Source organism: Corvus kubaryi, unplaced genomic scaffold (genome assembly GCF_017639235.1).
Source record: "Corvus kubaryi isolate FWS band 111438036 unplaced genomic scaffold, C.kubaryi_AGA036_p1.0 split1-131, whole genome shotgun sequence".
Lineage (NCBI taxonomy): Eukaryota > Metazoa > Chordata > Aves > Passeriformes > Corvidae > Corvus > Corvus kubaryi.
The window spans coordinates 23,722,927-23,744,061 of NW_024582073.1; the positions used below are offsets into that span (position 1 = coordinate 23,722,927).

Sequence of the window (21,135 nt, forward strand, 5' to 3'; positions counted from 1 at the left end):
GTGGTTTATCACTTTCTCAAGCTGAGAAACTCTAGAAGAGAAAAGTTCCCAGAAAACCAAAAGCTAAAAAAATGTTGCTATTTTACACCATTTAAATTCCTATATAGAGTCAGGGTTATGCAGTTCTAGTTGCCAGGACTAGGAAGATGGTCTCTTCTGTGATGGTAACTGGATTTTTTCTGATACTACTTTCTATATTGATGCTTACTTTTCTTGCTGGAATGCAGCATGTATACTTTTTTCATTCATGTTTGCCCATGTGTATGCAGACATATGTAAGTACATACATATGTGTTTATATGTACATATACACACAAGGTCTGGGGGACCTGCCTATGTCTGCACAAATTCTATTTGAATTCTGAAGACTTCTTCTGTTAACTTTAACTTTCAGAGCTGATGAATGACTGTTTCACAGCAGAGGAATTATCTCAGCTGTAACTCAACCCATCAAGGACCATCAGCACTGTCCTCAGTGCTCTTGGGGTTTCATACAACATTTCTATTTCAAAAGAAAAGAACAGAAAACTCCAAAACTGAAAGACATAAAGAGACAAGATCCTACTTCAGAAGGCACAGGCAGCACTCCAAAACTGAAAAAAACCTCTTTCTAGAACATGAAAATTGTGTGGAGATGGGTGGGCCAGAGCTATGTGCAGTTTCATGAAGGACACCGATCCAAACACCAAAGGACTCAAGAAGCACTAAGGGTTCCCAGAAAGGGTAAGGCATTCAGGTATTTATTGTTTTTCAGAGATGTTTTTATTATTTTCTGGACTTTCAGAGCATAAAACAAAGGTGACTTTAGGATGTTCCTCTGCAAAACCTTCATGTACATTGATCCACCCCACATGAGTTCCCAGGAGGGTGAAACTGGAAGAATCCTGAACTTGGAAAGGACATTGGCTCAGGTAGAGCTGCTGGTAACATCCACAGCCTGAGATTTAGATGGACCAGCAGTAAAGGACCCAGAAAACAAAGGATTTCTAAAACGAGTTTAAACAAAACCAGATGTACAACATTAGAGGAATTTATATTTAAATAAAAGCTTAATCTTTAAACCTCAAGAGCATACTCCCCTGGCAGTCACTGAACTGAATGCAATATAAAACCCTCAGATAATACAATAAGCATGAACAATTCCTGCAGGGAGAGATTCTGAGGTGTTTTGCAAATGTAAATGGATACAGAGAAGACTAGTAATTATCAGTGTGCTGTGAACTGGGGTCTCATCCTCTGGAAATCCCTGCAGAGAAGAATGGAGTAGGTTTCCCAGGTGAACATGAAGTACTGCTGGTTTGATATTCCCCTCCTCCTGGGTATTAATAGTTTGGGAATCTTCTACCAGTTTTTTTAAGTAGATCCTTCCTCTACTACACATGCAATTCAATCTCTCCTGTTCCTTAGCTGAGCATGGTCCTACTTGCCTGCAAAATCACTGAGGCCTGAAGGTGGCTCAGCAGGCATTAGTTATACTTCAGGGATTTTTCTTTTAAAATTTTTGAATACTATACATATACTTTGCCCAGATAATGGGCAAATGATGGGTCAGTGGCACAAGTACCTGTAATGAACACGGTAGCAAATGCTAGGCAGGTGCTGTGCTCTGTGTTACTTCCTTACAGAAAAAGCAGAGTGAGGAGGACTGGCCATGTCCTTCCACCTCTGCCTTCCACAGCAGCTGCACTGTGGCATCTCTCCAGCTTCTGGCAAAACAACTCCCACCCGGACAATTGTGAATATGTTTCATGTGGTTGGAGAGCACTGGAGAGACAGGCCAGAAATTCAGCCTGTTAAGCTAAACCCAACAAATAGGAAATTATCTGCATATAAATATAGTTAATGCTTTTCCACTTGAAAGGAAATCCCCTTATCAGCTCAGTCTCAGTTGAAAACAACCATAGACACTGTGAGCTGAGCCAAGTGCCCTTGCTGAGAAGAATGGATGGCCTGCCCTGGCAACTGAATCCATGACTATACAGCCCTTTGGGGAAGGAGTTTTCCCATATTTTGTAAAATAAGTTGCCAAAGAGAGCTGTTGAAGGGCAAAGTGGAGCATGGAAATAGCACATGGCTCTTCTGCTCAGCCTGATACTGGGAACTGATGCAAAAGCAGGGAAGGAGATGTGAGGGAACAGCTTTTTTTGGTTAAATGCCTTTTTTTTCCCCTTTTAAGTAGACTGCCGTCCTGCTGCCACTGAAATAAATGAAAATGTTGCTATTCAATTTCAAGAAAGTAAGAATCATTGCAAACTTTTCCTTGTCTGAATCTTCAACTTTTAGTCCTTCCTCTGTTCTTCCTTTCTATGTATTTTTGTCCCATAATGCTCTGGGCCAAACTCATGAAGTCCTATACAGCTGAAGACAATGCAGGTACAGGAGGGATAAAGCATTTTATTTATTAAAAAACCCCAAACTGAACAAAACCAAACTGAAGCTCCCTGCTGCAATAGTACAAAACTGTCTTTAAAATGAAAACAAACAAATGACAAAACCTCTGAAACCACTCCAAGGAATACAGGATGGCATGAAGCCCTGGTTCAGTGCTCAGAAATTCAGCACAGCCACATAGAGAAGTAGTTCTCCATGTATTCATCAGGAACACAGCAACCCCTGAAAATTATCCTACGTAACTTCCAGGGAATAAACATTTTTCCATGTTATCTGGTGGCCAGAAAAGTGGGGTTTTTACCCCAGAAGCACAATGATGTGGCTGATAACAGATAAATTGGCAACATACACTAGTGGTCTCTATGCATGTCTCATACAGGGCTTGAAATGTAAATTTTCTCTGCAGCCAGCCTGATCCAAGGCATGGGAACAGCAAGTGGCACCGTTCACTCCTGGAGCTGTTCTGCACTGCTGAACCACCTCCTTAGCACTGAGGCTGTGCTTTCTGTGGGCTGGACAGGCACAGGCAAAGGGCAAGATCTGCTGCTCACAGAGTTACCACCAGCCCCGTCAGGACAGTTTTTACAAGCTGTGGTGAGTCCCTCTGTTTTTCTGGGATGACTCTTATTCTTCATAGTGATCCCAAAGACCCTGCACTGGAGCAGTGGAGGAGGGAAGAAGCAGTGGAGGAGGGAATGGGACTGGAAGGAAAAATGAGCTGATAGCACGTTCAAAATTCCTTTCAGCCTGTGGTGGAGTTATGACCAGCACCAATGGAGCCTTTCAGAAAAAGGGGAGCTGGTTCCCAGTTTCCTAGGGGACTCCAGTGGGAGCCACGGCCCAACAGCACCACCTGCCTCAGGCAAGGACCTGCCTCCTGGTAAGAACAAGGTTTGCATGGCATTCTCAGCATCCTTGGTCACTTTCAAATCCTCTGGTTTGGGAAAAGTGTTGCTCTCCCGTCCCTATCCTGCCCCAACAATCAGGATTTGTTTTTCCTGGTTGAAGGGGGGAGCATCCCAGCACGAGCCCAAAGAAACACTTTTTATATCTGTTTTCCACTGAAACAGCATCATCTTCCTGGTGGCGTGGGGTCAGTTAAAGTTCTCAAGCTGTGCTGTGGAGGTTTTCTCCACAGAAGCGGGGGTGTTAACCATGGTGGCATGGCACAGCTCCAGCTCCGCTCGCACCACTCGGCTCTCCCGCTGCTCTGGCAGCCGGGGCAGCGCACCCCGCACTGTTTGAACAGCTGCCTCGTTTCATCTGGGAGGTGGCTGCCCTTCAGTCCTGGGAGAAGAGCTCATCTTCTGGATAGTTTGCATAACAATTAACATTTGTCAGCTGAGATCTGCCTGGTGAAAGATCACTATTTGCAAGTAGGCGGTGAGTCTTTAGAGACTGCAAGACTTCTTGAACCACAAAAAACTAAGCTGAGAGTGGGGAGTCTGAAGGTGGGCTGATTTCACGCGGCAGGTTTAAGGAAGAGTTCCTTTTGCATTCAGCTGAGAGGTAGAAGAGCAGAGCTGCCGTGAAAGGGGGGATTCTTCAGCTCTTACAGATTTCTTTCGGTTGTTCCAATTAAATAAATACATCCGCCTTAAACAATTGAAAGAGGTATTTACTGCCTGTGGTTTAACAACTGTACTAAGTCAAAGGGACCAGTCAACTAGAGCCTTATAATTCTTTTCTAAAGAGAGGATGAGAGAAAAGAATGAGACGACAATGCAGTATTTATAATAAAGATGAAATGAGTGGAACTCAATGGCGCCAGCAGCCCTGGAGCTCCTGCTGCTTGGGCTAATGCATTTTGCATTAGCACGTCTGGATATCTGGCACTGGAAGATCCTGAAAATGCTTTTACAAAATAGAGGCATTCTTACAGCAGCAGCAGCATTTCTTCCAAGCACCACCACTGACTGGTGCAGCTGGGATGGGCAGCCCCTGCAGCTGGGTGAATCAGCAGGAAGTTTTCAGGTGACTGAGACCTGTTTTCCACTTGCCTTCCTGCAGCCAGGTTGCTTTTTTACCTGCTCACTTCTGCATTTTGCCAAGTGATTCCCTGATGAGGCACCCGCTCGAGCAGGGGGTGGGTGTAAGGGCAGCTGTCCCTGCCTGGGAGTTGAGGGCTCACAAAGGCAGGATCCCTGACTTCTCAGGTTATAGTGGGGAGCTACTGGGCACATAGACATCATGTTGAACATACAGAATTACATCTGTAAGTAGGTTTGCTCTGCATAGGCTAAATAAACAACATCTGTGTTACAAGAACCCCCATGTGATCTGTATCCCATACTACTCCATTACTCCATCAGCTAATCTTGTATTTGCCTTGGAAGCAATACAAAATCCTCAAAGGAATTAATAGCCAGCAACTGCAGATCACCAGAGCAATTTATTTTTCATTCTTTTCCCCAACAGACTGGAGAGATATGTGTCTCTCCTTTTCCTGAAACCTGGTTTTGAAAAGCTCTGTGTTGCATCATCTTGTCATAACCCCGCAGAACAACAGCATTAGCAGTAATGAGCAAAGCACAGCAGCACCTCAGGACAAACTCTGGGGCAAGTGGAAAGACCACCTGGGTGTAGTGTTGTAAGAAGCAGATAGCAAATGGTAACTTCTTTTAATAACGATTATGCTAGAAAGGGAAAATTCAGCACTTCAGGGTTTTCTTTAGTTTTTTGACATATACAAATGATTTCTTGTTCTAAGAAATAAGTGATACCAGAATGTATTCAATAATTCTTAAAATATGGACCTTGGCTGTTTTTCTTTCTGTCTTTCTTTCTTTCTGTGCAGCTTACCTCTGCACAGAAGCAGCACAGAAGTCTGTGGGGAGAAGAAAAATGGTGCTAGAGGCTGCCAAAAATTGTGGGAACAAGTCAGTGATGAGTGAGGTAGGTAGAAGGAAAGGAATTTATGAAGCTCTTGTCCTGATTGCTCTGTGCTTGAATCCAGCTAAGAACAGGACTTCTTTCCAAAAATACAGCTGCTCACACCCTCTGACCCCCAAATGCTGGAGCAGAGACTGGGGTAGTAGCTATGAGCCCTGGCACCTTGATCCCAGCACCAAACCTTGTGTTCATGGACAAATTACTTTTGACTTGATTTAACAGCAACACCTTTTGTTCTCAGTAGGACATGTTGGTGTTGAACTGTACAAAATCTGCTTTTAGTATCTTGGTCTCCTATATGGGAAATACTTCTGAGAGCCATGGGATGTTGTTCAGTTCCCATAGCAGAGTGCCCAGAAGTTGTTCAGCAGTGATAAGTCCAAGCAAGGCTGCTTTTCACTGCCAACCTGCTCACACACCATGGTGACTTCACCCAAACTGGAGGGTGAAAAGAAACCAACACCTACCTATGTTCTAAGACAACCCTGGTTAGAGTGTCTTGCAATGAGTTACTTAAACCAAGGTAGGCAGAGACTTTTGGAGAGGAGGATGGCACCTCAACAGAAGCCTGAGCTGTGGAGAGCAATTAGGAAAAAGGCCTTTAAATACCACAGGTGGGCAATAGCTCAACACCTGGGATACAGAGCCAAAGGGTTGGTCTGCAGAGCAAGCAGAGGTCCCAGGTTGTGTTTCCCCACATTTAGGCTGTTGAGTCTGGTCAGGATATGGCTTGGATCTGGAGGTGAGGTCTGGACTGAGGTTTTGACTTGACTTGTTGCTATTCAGAAGAGTTCCCTGAGGCAAATGTCTTATGCTAAGTAACCTCCGTGTCAGGTTTCCAGTAGTGCATCTTCGAGTCTGGATTGGTGTCCGTGAGGAATGTGAAGTATTTAGCAGCTCAGTCATTAGCTGCTTCCAGGAGGATGTGCTGCTGGCCTCGATCCACCAGTTCCCTGGGGATGGGCTGAGCTTTAACTTTGCAGTGTTTTAGAGAAACACTGGACACCCCCGGCGATGCAGAAACTGCACGTTGGAGCAGAGTCCTCCACTTCTTCATACAGAAAAACCAAAATGTGAAATTGATGCTAAAGGAGGCAGCTCTTGAAGCAAGTTTTGGGTTCTCAGGAAGCAGGAAAGCCCCTCATGCTCCTGCCCTAGCACATCCTCGGCACTACTTTCTAGTGGGATGCACTTCAACTTTTTTTTCAGGCATTAGTGCTTTTTTACCATCTCCTCATCTCCTGCATTCTACATCTTTGCCTTCTTTCCAGCGTAACCGCTGTCTCAGAGAGTTTGAGCTGCTGCTCAGCCGGGACTGCAGAAATGGCCACAGAGACCTACAGTCTGTGACAGGTAATTCTGATATATGCCACTTGGTGCTATCACACAGGGCTTTGAAAACAACATGTCCCAATGCAGCCACGTATTTTGCTGTCTGCTGCTCTGTGAAGCCTGGAACAGCTTAAGGCTTTGTATATATCCTCCTCTGCCTGGAGCAGAGTATCCTGCTAATGCTAAAAGGCATTTTGATAATGTGTATTCAGTATTCTCCTTCCTTCAGGGGATCTCAGCAGCAGAACTGTCAGAGTCACTGGTCCACGCTGAGTAGATATGGCTACAGGCTGTGCTGAGGGAGTTGCATTTTCCCACCTTTGGTTTACTGGGTGAGCTGGGGCAGCTGGTTTTCCTTTCAGGTGGTGCCTGGAGCAGAAGCAACAGACCTGGGAGTGAAAGGCCTGAGGTGTCATTTGCTGTTCCCTCAGCTTGAAGAACAGTAACTCATTGCTTTATTAAAGAACCAGTCCCAAATAACGCCCTGGCCTCATGATGGGAGAGCAGGAATCACAGTGGTGTGATGGATCTGTCACTGCCCCCAGAAATGGCCCATGTGTATCCCATCAGGGAATGGACATTGTGCAGGAAGAGAAGTCTCGGAAATGCAGCTCCCCGGGAGATTAGAGAATCACCCGAGGCAGCATTTTGAAGATAGCCTGGAAGAGAAAGAATGGTGGGAACGCTGCATGGCGAAGATCCTGGGAATGGGAGAAAAGGAGGGGAAAGGATGGGTGCAAGATGATGCTATGCTCCTGCAAGGAGACCCAGAGTGAGGCTTCTGCATCCCCCTACTTGCTGCACAACATGACCGTGAGCAGCTGTACCTCGGGGCAGGGGAATGCCATGCTGACTCCAAGCAGTGCTGTGCTCTTGGGGTGTTGCCCACTCCATGAAGTGGCTTTGGCAAGACAGCAGATCCTGTGTCCTGAATCCTAACTGTGGAGGCAGGGACTCTGCCCCCCTGAGCACGTTGCATGTGATGGGATCTAACCATCAGGGCACACATTCAGTTGTGGGTAGGTGCCAGCTGCAAGGGCAGCCCCAGGCTGGGGGTTCCCTGCTTTAGCGTAGGTCACCATGTTACCTGATTTGCCTCTTTCTGTGGTTTTGATGGTTTTGCACATATTTCCATTGTGCTGTGCTTTGCTTTTGCAGTCACGTGTTGAAAACAGTCAGGATACATAAAAACAGGAAAGATCTTTAATCTTAGGGTCATGAGAATGACACTTGACCTAGCAAAGCTACTCGTCCAGTTGCTTTGCTTCTAGTATACTTGTTTTCTTTCTTCAGTACTGACAGTGTTTCAAGCCTCTGGATTTCAGCCATAGCTCCTGATATGAAGTTTTAGGCAAGTGATGGGTCAAGGTATGTCTTGAGGGGACTATGGTAAACTAACAAATTATACCATCTCAGAAAAGCTCAGGATTGCCCTTGATCTCTTTCCATCAATTTCGTCTTTTGTCTTGAAATAGTCAAGAGTATCTTAAGCAAACTGGTATGTTTTTGTTCATTGCACAATTTTCTTCAGCTAGTGAATATTAATTCCCCTATCAGGTGAAATAATTGTAATAATGCAAATAGATGCAAATAATAGTTGCAAATTAAATTATGCTCTAAGTACTTTACAATAAACAGATAAAAAAAAATACATTCATTTTAATACCTGAATTCTTTGTATAAGCAGAATCAAGAGGTGGAAGACCAGAAGGAATGTTAGAAGTTGCAATGACCCTAAATCCTGGATCATGAAATTTGAGCTCTGCCATTGGAAAACTGTTGCCTGCGCACATGCTGTGCTTTAAAAATGATACTGATGACCCTGCAAGAATACTCAGTGGGTTGACTTCCCAAAATCATATGGTCAAGTCTGTGTTCAAACTACACCACTTCAGAGCATGACTAAAAGGCACAGATGTCACCTATGGAAGTCCCCAGATCTGGGCTGAACTTTGCAGTGGTGTCTATCCTTTACAAACACTTTCACTACCATTTACAGGGGGGATCACCCTTGCACAGCTCTTGCATTTGGCATGAACAAGGAATGGCCCTGTCCCACGGAAATCCAAAAATGCCACTTGGCACCATCAGACCACATGAAGCTTTCCTAAAGCTGATTGCAGGCGAGGAGCAGAAACCCCTTGTTTCAAACTCCTGCATTATCAGAAAACTTCTAGAGTTTCTCAGGCATTCATCACAGCCCCACAATCTGTCCAGCTGAGTGAGAGTGCCGTGCAGCGGGATCGGGTTTTATGCGGCACCAGGTACGCCGATAACCCTCCCTAATCAGCCGCTGATCTCTGCTCGGTGAAAGCGCTGCCCGTGGTATTTCTGCTGAAGCTATTTTTAAATGACAGTGTGATATTTTGTTTTCTTTTGCTCGTTTGTCAATGGAGAACTGGCTGTGCTGTGCATCTGCTCTGACAAGAAACTTCCAGTTATTTTTCAGCCCGTTCCAGCTGGGATGGAGGCAGGGCTGGAGAAAGTGCTGGCTGCAGGCAGGGTGAGCTCTCCAGGGAGCAGTGTCCCTCTGCCTGTCGGGGTTCCCTGTGTCTGGCTGTGGGAAAAGCCTTCTAGGTTTCTTCCAACTCTGGTCCTGATGCTGCTTAGGGCTAGCTTTCACAATTAGGGTTGTTTTATGTTCAGCTGAGATGCTACTTGCATGAATGTTGGGGTTTTGTTTTGTTTGGGTTTTTTTTCTGTCACTTTAATTGCACTAAGTTTTCAAGGAATTACGTTTTTAGGTTTAAGTTGTGAATGGCCTCAGAGCATGAGCATCCAAAAATTGAAAATTAAAACCTGTCATGTCCAAATGGTGTCACTGCATGGACAATTCACATTTCATCTCATCAAATGGCGTTCCCAAATGGAAATGTAACAGGTTCCACCTCTGCATCCAAGCACCTGGACATCACTGCATGTTTCACAAAGAGCTGCATGTTCCACACATCCTTTCTCTCAAAAATGCATTACAGACTGGCATTAACCACTTTCCATCCCTGTTGGTTTCTTCTGGATGAAGGAAAAATAAAATTCCTGCTGGAATTTTTCTGATTCCCAAGCCCTCCACCCTTAAGCACTGCTGGATGACAGTTGTGTCACACTTGTATACCAAGATTTTCTAACCCTGCAAATTCACACACAAATGGCTCACAGAAGATAAAACCCTCCTGAGAAACACAGGTTGTCTATGAGTATGTGGCTATCAGAAAAAATCATGCCTAATTAAGTCCTGGAAAATTACATTCACTGGTTTTAAGTCCTCTGTTTATACCTGGGCCCAAGATTTCTGTTTAATCCCAGGATTCATTCCACTGCCTTCCTTTACTTATAAAATGTACACCACTGTTTCCCTACAGAGCTAATCCCACAGACTTCATCAAGATTACTGCTCAGGTAATTCCTTCCCATCTAAGAAACAGTGTTGGACCCAGTCTCAGGAGAGGAGCCAGTCCCTGGGATCAGTCTTTGAAGCAGAACTAGATCTTTACTAAAATTTTCTGCCCTGATCCAGCAGATCCAGCAGCTGGGGCAAGAGGGAGAGTTCCATCCCTTCTTAACCTGAGCTATGCCAATTTCCACCACTTACTGAAGCTGGTTTTTACATTGCAGAGTCCAGTAGAACTGGATTGAAACCAGCATGCTTTTTTTTTCCCATTGAGAATCTGACTGATGCCCTAAAATCTCTTGAATTTTCTAGTTTGTAACACAAAAGCCTTTGGGAAGACCAGATATAGCCTGATTGGTTAGATTTTAAAGATATGTTGGACCCTAATAATTTCTGCTGCCTTTACTTAAGATCCCTGAGGCAATAATAACGGAAGCTGTAAAAATATGTCCCTTATTCATCATGGCTTTACGTCAGAAGTTTACTGCTCTAATCATTAACTAGCCTGCTGCGTTATCTATGAAAATTGCTTGGTAATATTTATGAAATGTGACCTTTGTTAATTCAATGTTACAAAGTCTTGGATTCGTTCCGTTTGCAAGTGGAACAGATTTCCAAATCACTCTGCAATTAGTACAGTTTGATCTAACCAGCCTATCTCTGCATGGGGTAGCCTTCTACTGAAACAGCAGGATCGCTGTCAGAAATGAAATGTGTTTTCCATACGGCTGAAAGTACGGCTGTGACACCTGCTTGCACTACATCATCTTTGGCAAAGGTAAGTGCTGAATGAATATTCACAATAAGGGAAAACAGTAACCAGACTTAGAAAGATTTTTGTTGTGAGAAATACCTCAATTAACAAAAATTAAAATGTATGTGGCCAAAAATGATTGCTATGTGTAATAGTGTAAAGAAAGGAAAACGGGACGTTAGGCTGAAATGGGAATGATTACCCATTCTGCATTGGATACAGATAAAGGAACTGCAAGAAATAACAGGAAGATTCAGGAGCCCTGTGGAGTCAAGATGCTTTGCTGCGTGGTTCTCTAATCCACTCCCAAGGCCACCATTAGGCACGGACAGTGAGTCCTTCCCCACCTAAAAAGTCCATGTTCCTGATCCACCCAATGCTACCATGAATTGCTGATTCTCACAGTCATACAGGACCACCTGCAATGACTCAGCCTATGGGGTGTTCTGGAGGAACCTTCACCAAAGCAACAAATGTGCCGGACAAGCATCACGCAGTGAAGCCATGTGGCACCATTCAGTAGCAGATCACTAGGGATGTGTAATATCTGCAGCATTAATATCATAGTTTTCAATTTCCCGAGCTCCACATGGTCAGTGTTCGTTTTCAATTCAGGATAACCAGTGCTCACTCCAAGTGGGACTGCCTCATGTGACACACCACACTGGGAACAAACTGAGCATCTCCCTGTCCCTGCATTCGTCCCCTGAGCTTGTCCACTAGTGATGTACAAAATTAGGTTTGGTCTGATGAGCCAGGTTAAGCTCTGATGAAATCTCTATGCAGATGTGTAAAATACACCAGTCTGGCCCTGTGTTTTATTTTCCTCTAGTGTGACAACTGACTGCTTTCCTTTGCAGGAAACAAACATCCTTTTGGTTAAAGCAGGGGCTGGAGAGCCACAGAGACACCAGTCTCATGTTCTGCTCCCAGTGTGGAAACAGAAAGGGAGGCTGGGGCAGATTTGGGATAGGATAGGCAGCAGGTCCTCACCTAGGACAAGGTAGTGCTACTGCCCTGCAGACACCATGGCTCTACAAGGCCAAGGGTCCTTCTCAGGAGAAAGGTACTCAGGTCCTCACAACAGTCCTGCCCTTCAAACTGGTGTTTTAACACATCTTTTCCTATATATGAACTGGTAACCATATTAGCCCACTGGACCTGAGTAGTTTGATGTCAAAGCAGCAGCACAGGATGCAGAAAGCCCTGCCCATGCCCTGATCCAGTCAGACCTCCAAGCCTGCAAGCTGCCTGTAAGCCTGGCCAGCAGTGCCTGATGAACCTGCCCTCTCCCTGTGCCCTTGACAGCGTGCCGGAGAACTGAAGAGCTGCTAAGGAGACAAATGTGAGTTGTTCCCTGTGAACAATTTGCGTTTCTTGGCATCTGGCTGACAATTGTGGCACTCATTTCCAGAACTCACCAGAATCAGGGAATCCTTCCTCCACATCACTCTGCTGTTTCCCAAGGAGAAACAAAAAAACCCAGACATTTGAACAAGGAAATAGCAAGTGAGAAGCTAGAGACCTGTACATGCTGTTAGGATATGGGAATTGAGGGAAAAGAGGCTCTGTATGTACTGGTACCATGAGCTGCAGCATTGCCTGCTAGCAGCAGTGGGGTCTGACAGTGGGCTCTGCACTCACCACCAGCCCACCTACCCTGCAGGTTCAGTTCTTTGGATGTCCTTCCCATTTCCCAAAATTGTTACCAAATGCATGAAAATTTGGAAAGGGTTAAATCGTGCTCCAAACCAACTAGCAAGAAGGAGAAGATTTGAGACTGAACATGTGAAACCAGGGAGAAGGGGAACAAGCAGCTGCACTGATGGGATGAGCTCAGCCTCTCCAGGTGTCCCAGGAACACAAACATGTGACAGCCACGGTGAAGGCAATGGGACAGGCAGTGACTGTGGCACTCGGAAATGGGGGAGCAACAGTACAGGCATAGCTGCTCTCTGGCTTCTTGCTGGGGCTCCATTGCATGCACTCATTCCAGTTGCATGTGCCCACACTGGTGCAGAATGGACGAAGTCTTGGTTATCCCACAGCTCTGAGGCAGGCACAGATCCAGGGAAAGAGGGAGGCTGGGAGAGAAGAAGTGATCTGGCCAAAAACATGTCTAGAAATCCCCAGGGTCCCACTGGAGAGCAGTGCTAGAGCCAGGTTCCTCCCCACTGAGCTGAGCAAGTTCCTCTCTGCAGCAATCAGCACAATATTTTCTTTTCCCAGAATCATGGATTGCTCCACCAGACAAAAGATTTTGCTCCTGCTGGGTCCTTCCTCAAAGATGGGGCTCTCTCTACCATCCACTGCTGTTCTCTTTCAGCAAAAACACGTGACTGTGCTGTGAGCCCACCCCACATATTTGTAATGTCTATGACATCCCAGTGTGAAATCCCCATTTGGTTTCAGGTCTTCTCTTTGCCTGTTTTTTCCAACCACTTCAGCATTTTTGAGCTTCTGAAAGTTTAGGAGTTTCTACTTTTTTGCATAATTAGGAAATTGAAAGCTGTGGTTTATCTACTTGTTTCCTGTGAAACACAAAGGGCTGAGAGATTGGGGGAGTGTGTGGGTTGGGGTGGGGATTGTAGATAAGGCTCCTAGAGAGTACAAGGGTGAGTGTGCTGTATGAGGAGAGATTTTCTGTTGGGTCCACTGGCATAAAGTGAGGACTGCAGCCACATTTGTCTGTGGATGTGGACTTCTTGTCTGTGAAAATGACTTCTGGGAAGTACCCCTCCCCCAAGGCAATCCACTGCAGTTTGTTGTCACTGTAGCTCTCAGGCTGCAGTGCAATTGCCATGGACATCCTCCTTCCTTGCCAAGGGGCACTGCAGTGCTGGCCAAGCACCCTTTCCTCCTCACCAACATTAGTGACATTTTTTGCTGTGTAAATTCTTTTCCACTTTGCAACATTCACCACAGAAGGGTTTTGTTCACTAGGATGTGCTTTCAAAAGCTTGACAAGGAAGGGGCACAGTGTGTGAGGGATGGTCTGTCCATGAAGGTACGGGCAGCACTGATGGGGAGTTTGGTGCTCCTCATCCAAGCTGCGCTTTCCCATCCAGCCTCAGCCCTGATGTGGGCTGGGACTGCTGGGCTGGGGGAGTAGCTCAGGGAGAGCAGGAGGAAGGCATGTTGTGATTCAGCAGTGCTCATTTTCACAACCAGCTTTCCATCTTCCAGAACAAGGCAAAGTTCCCATATGAAAATGTTTTCAGTGAAATATGTCATAAAAAGCAATAATAGATATTGTAAGATATAAACAGTAGCTCTTTTCCTCTAGCAAAAAAAAAAAAAAAGGCAATTACAGCCTTTGCATGTTGTGTAGCTGTTTACTAACATGTAGCATAACTCTAAGGATCAAAAGTGGGGGAAATAAGGTGGATTAAAGGAAATGTGTTGTTTCGGGTTTTTTTTTAACTGAAAGTGTTCTCCATAAAACTATTATGCTGAGAGGATGACTAATGTAACCAGTGTGTGTTTTGAAGCGTGTCATGAACACTTTTTATGCTTTCTGAACACACAAAGAGAAACCCCAGGAGAGAATTAATTTACAAATCTGATTAAGCATAGTGCCTAAGTGGCAAAAAGCATCATACAATAAATAGTAGACTCCACAGGTAAGCAAAGCTTTAAAAAATAAAACAAACATACTCTACAAAGAGCCCAGATGTGTGCATTTTGGATAGTTTAATGTGGTTGATTAGATGTCAAAGGTAGAAACAATGAAAACAGAGGTCACACTGAGGTGATAGTACTGACCCCTTTTTCATTAAGCCATCATACTGCCTATCTAGTGTAAAGCATGTATCTGAATTTGGGAAACAAAGGCAAGGATGTAAACAGAAGAATGAGACCTAAGATTAGGATTTTCTGCCTGATGTCAAAAAAGACTTATAGTTACCTTTTGTGTGGTTGTGTCAGCCTTTGCTCATGCATAGCTATAGAGTGGCTTGTGTCAGTGTTTCAGAACTGAGCAGTACTATTGTTACCTCTCTTTAAGGACTTTCTGAGTTCACAGGAATTTGGATGTTAATTTCAATACCTTGTAGCTGTAGATCAGGGGCATCTGTAAACTTCAGACAGATGGCTATTAGAAGTTAAAGCTTTAAGTCTCACCAGTGCAATTCTGAATATTATACCTATCTTTCAATATAGAAGAATATACTACTAGTGATCTTCTCACCCCCTGGGATAACTGCCAATATACTTAACACTTTTAAACAACCCTCAGCATTCAATTCAAAAACAGAGAGGTGACAGAGTGACTTGGTATGAGTTAGACTTTCCCACGTGAGGGAGTGAGTGGTGAAATGCCCTGTCCCAATACTGCTGTGTCAGTTGTCTGGTACAGCTCCTACCTTCCACCATCCTTAGCACATCTTAAAGAGAGAAAAAAGTAAAAAGCCATCCTCGTGTTACCCTGGTCTCAGTGAACAGCAGGATGAAAGTCCTGAACTGGATGCAAGATATCCAAGTTACTACAGATACCTCATTTCTCTAGTAATGAGATCTAGGGATTTTTCTGTGTTTCTATTTCCCTCTGCATAGGGAAGGTTTATTCATGACAACTTTCTCATACCTTTGTCTGTTTTCTCTGTGTTGACTGTAAGGTCTTCACATTAAGCAAAGGTCTCTTGCTGTGTGTAGATCATCTAGAGTAGTCTCCTGTAGATACCAAGAGACCAGCAACAATGAAGAAGAAGTGAAGAGCTGCCAGTGTCCTGAGAAGGTAGAAAAAGGAGAATCCATTAAGTAATGCCCTGAAACAACTTCTCTGTGGGCTGACATAAGACACACATTCACTTACACAATGCAGACACTGTCAGTGAAGCAGGAAGTCGTGTCCCTGGTATTGAGACTCTGTGCTGTAACTGCAGGGAGTCCAACACCTTGAACGGGGCTCAGGCAGAGAATCTGTGTCACACAAAAGGAGAGGAATGGAAACAGCGTGAAACCATCGGCAACAAAGGAAGGAGAACAAAAACAGGACAGAAGGGATCAGAGACAGAGCCAAGTATGAGGCAAAAAAACAGACCTGTGGAAAGCTGGAAAGAAAACAAATAAACCAAGTAAGTTGAATTCTACATCCTGCCCTCCAGTTTCTTCCATCTTACTAGTACCTTGTTACTGAAATTTTCTCCCAATGCTAAAATCAACACAAAGGATGTGGCACCTTACATGACACTTGAAGGGTAAACATCTACCTGAGGATGAATCATAGAATATCCTGAGTTAGAAGGGGCCCACAAGGATCATCCAAGTCCATCTCCTGGACCTGCACAGGACACCCCAAGAATCACACCATGGGCCTGAGAGCATTGTCCAAATGCTTGTTGAACTCTATCAGGCTTGGTGTTGTGACCACTTCCTGGGGAGCCTGTTCCAGTGCCCAACCTCCCTCTGGGGGAAGAACCTTTGTCTAATATTCAACCTAAACCTTCCCTGACACAACTTCAGGCCATTCCCTCGGGTCCTGTCACTGTCACCACAGAGAAGGGATCAGTGTCTGCCCCTCCTCCTCCCCTCATGAGGAAGTTATAACTACAACAAGGTCTCCCCTCCTCCAGGCTGAACAGACCATGTGCCCTCAGCTGCTCCTCACACAGCTTCCCTCAAGGGCCTTCACCATCTTTGGTGCCCTCCCTTGGGCACTCTCGTGTAGCTTTATATCCTGCTTACATTGTGGCACCTAAAACTGGTCCCTGGACTTGAGGTGAAGATGCCCCAGTGCAGGGCAGAGCAGGACAATCCCTCCCTTGCCTGGCTGGCAATGCTGTGCCTGATGCTCTCCAGGACAGAGATGTCCCTCCTGGCTGCCACGGCACTGCTGGCTCATATGAATGTTTGCCGTTTGCATATATCACATTTTGCAGACACAGTGCTGTATGGGTCCCATAAGGCTGGATCATACACTACATGCTACAGCATCTTAGATTTTGGTCCACAAACACACAGTGCAGTTTAAGTGGCTTCTTTCTTTGCATGCAAGGTTGCTTTCAGCAAGTTGTGCCTTTTGTGGAGGCCATTCCTTTTCCCCTCCATGAAGCCAAAGAAGTTTTTTGGGATTGCTGAGCAAAGATCTTCCCTTTCCTGAGACTCAGTGCCTCATGCAATAAACCCAACGCTCAGCTTGAAGGTTTAGTTGGGAATTATTACAGGGAAGCTGCACATAGGATCAGTTGGCCAGACCTATGCAACCTTCCACCTGTGATTCCTGAAGCAAGTAATCTCTAGATCGGTCCTACCCACACAGCTACAGCTGGAGTCTGACAACATTTAGATACTCATTACCATGATTGATTTCCCATTATCCAATTAATTGCAGATTTCACATTTTCACGTTTCCTGCTTTGCCATGTGTCAAAACCAGCAAATGGCCTGTCACCACAAAGTGATGGCAATGAATTTGTCTGTGTCCTGTACCTTGCATTTTTCCCCAAATTGTGGCAAAACTCCAACCAGGCACTGGCAACCATGGCCCAGGAAGTCTCTGGGTGCTCCCCTGCCTGAGGCTGGAGCCAAGCTGGAGGTGCCAAAGGCTCCCCAGGTATCCGAGCCCCGTGTGTCACTGTCCTCCCCAACAGAATATTTTGGTGATATTCGGCCTCCTTGTTGCAATTTAAATGCAGCGCTTCTTCCTCTCTTGGATGCTGAAAGCTGATAATTTCCTGCTTGCAGTAGCTTTTTTTTGTTGCATAAGGAAGGGAGCTTGTTACAGTCATTCCACTTGACTCTTCACTCGATTTCCGTAGTTATACCAATAAAAGAGAGGGAAATTGTCCTTGTTTTAGGTGGAATAGGAGACTGTAAAACAGCATGAAATCAAGCCCATAATTTTTTATTCTAAACCATACGTTACAGACACAGTTCCTACAAAGTGCTCATCTAACATTCAGTTTCATTTCTCCATAGGAGTAATTAGCTGGCAATGAGAAAAATCATTTAATTAGGCCCACAACTGATTAGAGGCTGGTGCATAGCCTATTGAAATAAAGGAGAAGATACAAATTGATTTCAACATGTTTTGGGTCAGCCCCAATCTTCCAAAGCAAATAGAGAGATAAGACAGCATCTGCTGAGTATTCACCTGCCAAGTCTTTGTGCTGATCTCTAATTTTAGGTCCTGCAGGCAAGTGTCCAGGTTATTTACCACCTGGGCTGTTTTGATCTCCTCTCAAACGTGTGTATCGATGGACAAGCTCTCTTATGTCTACCATGACAATACTGGCCCAACTCTACCAGCAGCATGAGGCTCAGGATCAATATGGATTCCTCCATCATTCAGCTGAACAGCATTTTATTTGCCTAATTATTAATATCTATTAAGTGCCTAAACTGGAAAATCTTGACTAAGCAGTCTAAAATGCGTGAGTTGGACACGCTATAGAAATGCAGAGTATTATCATTACTGTACAATATGGGATGTGCCTGCAATCTTCCCATCACAGATTCACTTGGTTCCATCACAGCTGATACAAATGATAGAATCCTATGGCTGGCAGCAGATTTGCATCAGCCACATTAGGTATTATTTTTTCCCTACTGGGAACAGAACTCAACAATTTGCATACATAATTGCTGCAGGCCTATTAATACGTTACAGATATCTGTCCTCTGATAAAACCTGTTCTCCCATATAGGTATGCATGCACTTGGTTCCTGGAGAATGGGTTTATGGAAAGACATCACAGGCACAGATCTAATTTCCTTCTCATTTCATCAGCCGATTCACCCAGATTAAAACTCAGTACATTTTGCATGTCCAAGCACCCAGGTGAGAAATCTCCATGCTTAAATTTGTAAATCTAACTTTTTCTTTCTTGGTTCCTCCTCTGTAATGAATTTTGTATAAATTAATGGCTGCTAACTACTTTGTTGGTCTCCATAGGATGCATGAACTCATTCTTCTGTATCTGGATGGATTTTCACACCAATGACAAATACAAATTAATTGGAGCTTCTTCCTATAAACTCATAAGACATGACTGACTGATACACAGGACGCAGGTACTTTGGGTAAGAAAATGTTATTTTTTACATTCAGAGGATAGATGTAATTAAGATTGTGTTACCACTGCCTGATTTTATTATAAAGCTCACAGTTGCCTCTCTCCTTAAGTGGACATTCTGTTTGCTAAAGGTAAGCTGGTTTCAGCTCCATTTGGTAGCACATACGCACAACCTTGCTCTGTTTCTCTGTCTGTCCTGGACTGCAGCAGGGTGCTAAGCATCAAGGCAGCTTAGAAGATGATCACAGAGAGGTACAATATTCTTTTACTTCTATACGATGTGTTTGTGTCAAAGTTACCCAACAAGAAAGCCTGATTCTATCAGCTAAAGGAGAAATGTTTAATTTACCAGGTCATTCAAGCAGTGACCTCAGGCAGATGCCCATGCTCCTCAAAAGCACTCTAACAAAGTGGGTCTGAGCCATGATTTCTTCAAAGCCTCTTTGCACTGCACTAGTCCATATATTTTGTGGAAGCTTAATGCAATACAAGTGTACACAAGGCCCCTTGTGGAAGATTAATGCAATACAAGGCCTTTTTCCTACACCAAGGGAATGTAATAAGGCCATGACACATCTGAGATTCAGATCTGAAATAACATAACAAATCCTTACTCTGCAGTGTATCATAATGCCAAACATGCCAGACTGGGCACTGGGATGCCCAGCCATCCTCCCAACCCTTCACCTGCCTTTGCTGAGTGGTACTGGTCAGCTGTTCTTCCCATGTCTCATTTCTTTTTTGTCTTTTAAAATGAAAGCAGCGATACCACTGCCTTCTGTAAAGCACTTTCAGTGTGGCAGTGTCAGTGGGGATTTTTGGGATGACGCTGTTTAAAATTGCCAGGCACGGTTTAGGCAGAGCAGGATGATGGAGTAAATCAGTGTCTCAAGCTTTTCAATCTATGCTTCACTTCAATCAGTTAAGAATAATTTCATGCCTGATCACAGCAATGGCTGCAGGGCCTGGCATCAGGGCACTGCACGTCTCGCTGGTCGGGGAGTGCTGGCGGAGAGGGGCATGTGAGGTCCCTGCAGCCAAACTCTCAAAGACGCTAAGATACAAATGTTGTCTTTCATAATAACAGCAATTAACAAGAAAAGAACGTTACAAGGGACTGGCATTCAGTTTGAAGTACTTTTTCTTTTTAGATTTGGCTTTCAAGCATGTGTGTACCATAGCATTACATAAGCCTGTGCTAAATCCCAAACAAAATCAGGAAAAATTCAATTGCTTTGGGGAAGCCAGTGATTCAAACACTGCTGCAAACAACTGGTCAAGGCCAGGCAGCAAGCTGGGCATAGAGAGCCCACCAAATGCATGGAAGCCACTCAGGTCCATAGGAATCCACAGTATCCATACTATTTGTTTTTGTGGTCCTTGGACCAAGCTCTTCTCCAAGTCAATGCTGGGGTGCAGCTCAAGGGGTTTAACGGGTCAAGAACCAACCCAGAAAGCTCCTGGGGTGAGATTGCGCAGACACGACTCCTCACAGGACATAGTCCCTCAACACTGCAGCAGCAACTCATTAACCTCAACACCCCACATACCTTCATGTCATGTAACCACAGCTTTAAGGTCTGAAAGTCACTCTCTGATGGGCTGCTACCCATCTTCAGGCACTTTGAACTTAGAGAAACCACCCCAAACTAAAAGCAAACCACACATAAAATAAAGTGATGACTAAAAGCCACATGTGCACCAGTATCAGTCCAGATACAGGGCCAAGCAGATGCAGTGACACCTGCCATTTGAGATCAGGGGTGGAGAACTGCTTTACTTGGCAGAGTAAATAGAATCAGAGTGTCTCAAACTGGGCCTGGGCACTGACAAAATAGTTACTTTTGAAACCTCCTTCTGTTAAACTTTCAGGTGTTTTGATTTCTGCATCTAGGAAACCAAGTTCATGATCTGAATCACAGGTAAGATGAGAAATTAAATGGAATTAGAGATACTGAGTCAGGGAGGTGAAACTTGTCAGTGCCAGCCCTGAGTGAAGATCCCCTCCTATGTGGGCAGACGAGTTAGTCTTTGCTAACTACTTAAACCGTGCAACACCCAAGAAAACAGAGGGATGGAGTCCAAGGCACAATGAAGGGCTTATCTCTGGACATAGGGATATGGTGTAATATGGAATTTTAAAAAAGAAAGAAACATGCAGTAGATACAATGAGCCAAATCTGAAAAGCAGAGTAGGCCTAATTATTTCTTTAAGGCCATATGTGGGAAATAGTGAATGAAGTTGCTTGAATTATTGATCATCAGCTTCAGATCTCTGCCCTCACCACAGCTTGGGACACTCAGCAGTTCTGATGTCACTGATCTCACATGCCAAGTCATGCCACAGGATGGATTTTGGAAAA

At 44.6% G+C, this 21,135-nt stretch overlaps 1 long non-coding RNA gene across 1 annotated transcript in view; it reads left to right on the top strand.

The window, feature by feature from the left end:
• Nucleotides 1-21,114, top strand: part of LOC121676427 — a 42,581-nt gene extending 21,467 nt beyond the window's left edge. The window contains exons 4-12 of the long non-coding RNA XR_006020454.1: nucleotides 395-723; nucleotides 2,798-2,985; nucleotides 3,138-3,271; nucleotides 5,189-5,286; nucleotides 6,555-10,781; nucleotides 15,641-15,832; nucleotides 18,404-18,537; nucleotides 18,652-18,779; nucleotides 20,645-21,114. This is a non-coding gene — a long non-coding RNA (uncharacterized LOC121676427). The remainder of the gene's footprint in view (nucleotides 1-394; nucleotides 724-2,797; nucleotides 2,986-3,137; nucleotides 3,272-5,188; nucleotides 5,287-6,554; nucleotides 10,782-15,640; nucleotides 15,833-18,403; nucleotides 18,538-18,651; nucleotides 18,780-20,644) is intronic.
• The last annotated feature ends 21 nt before the right edge of the window (nucleotides 21,115-21,135 follow it).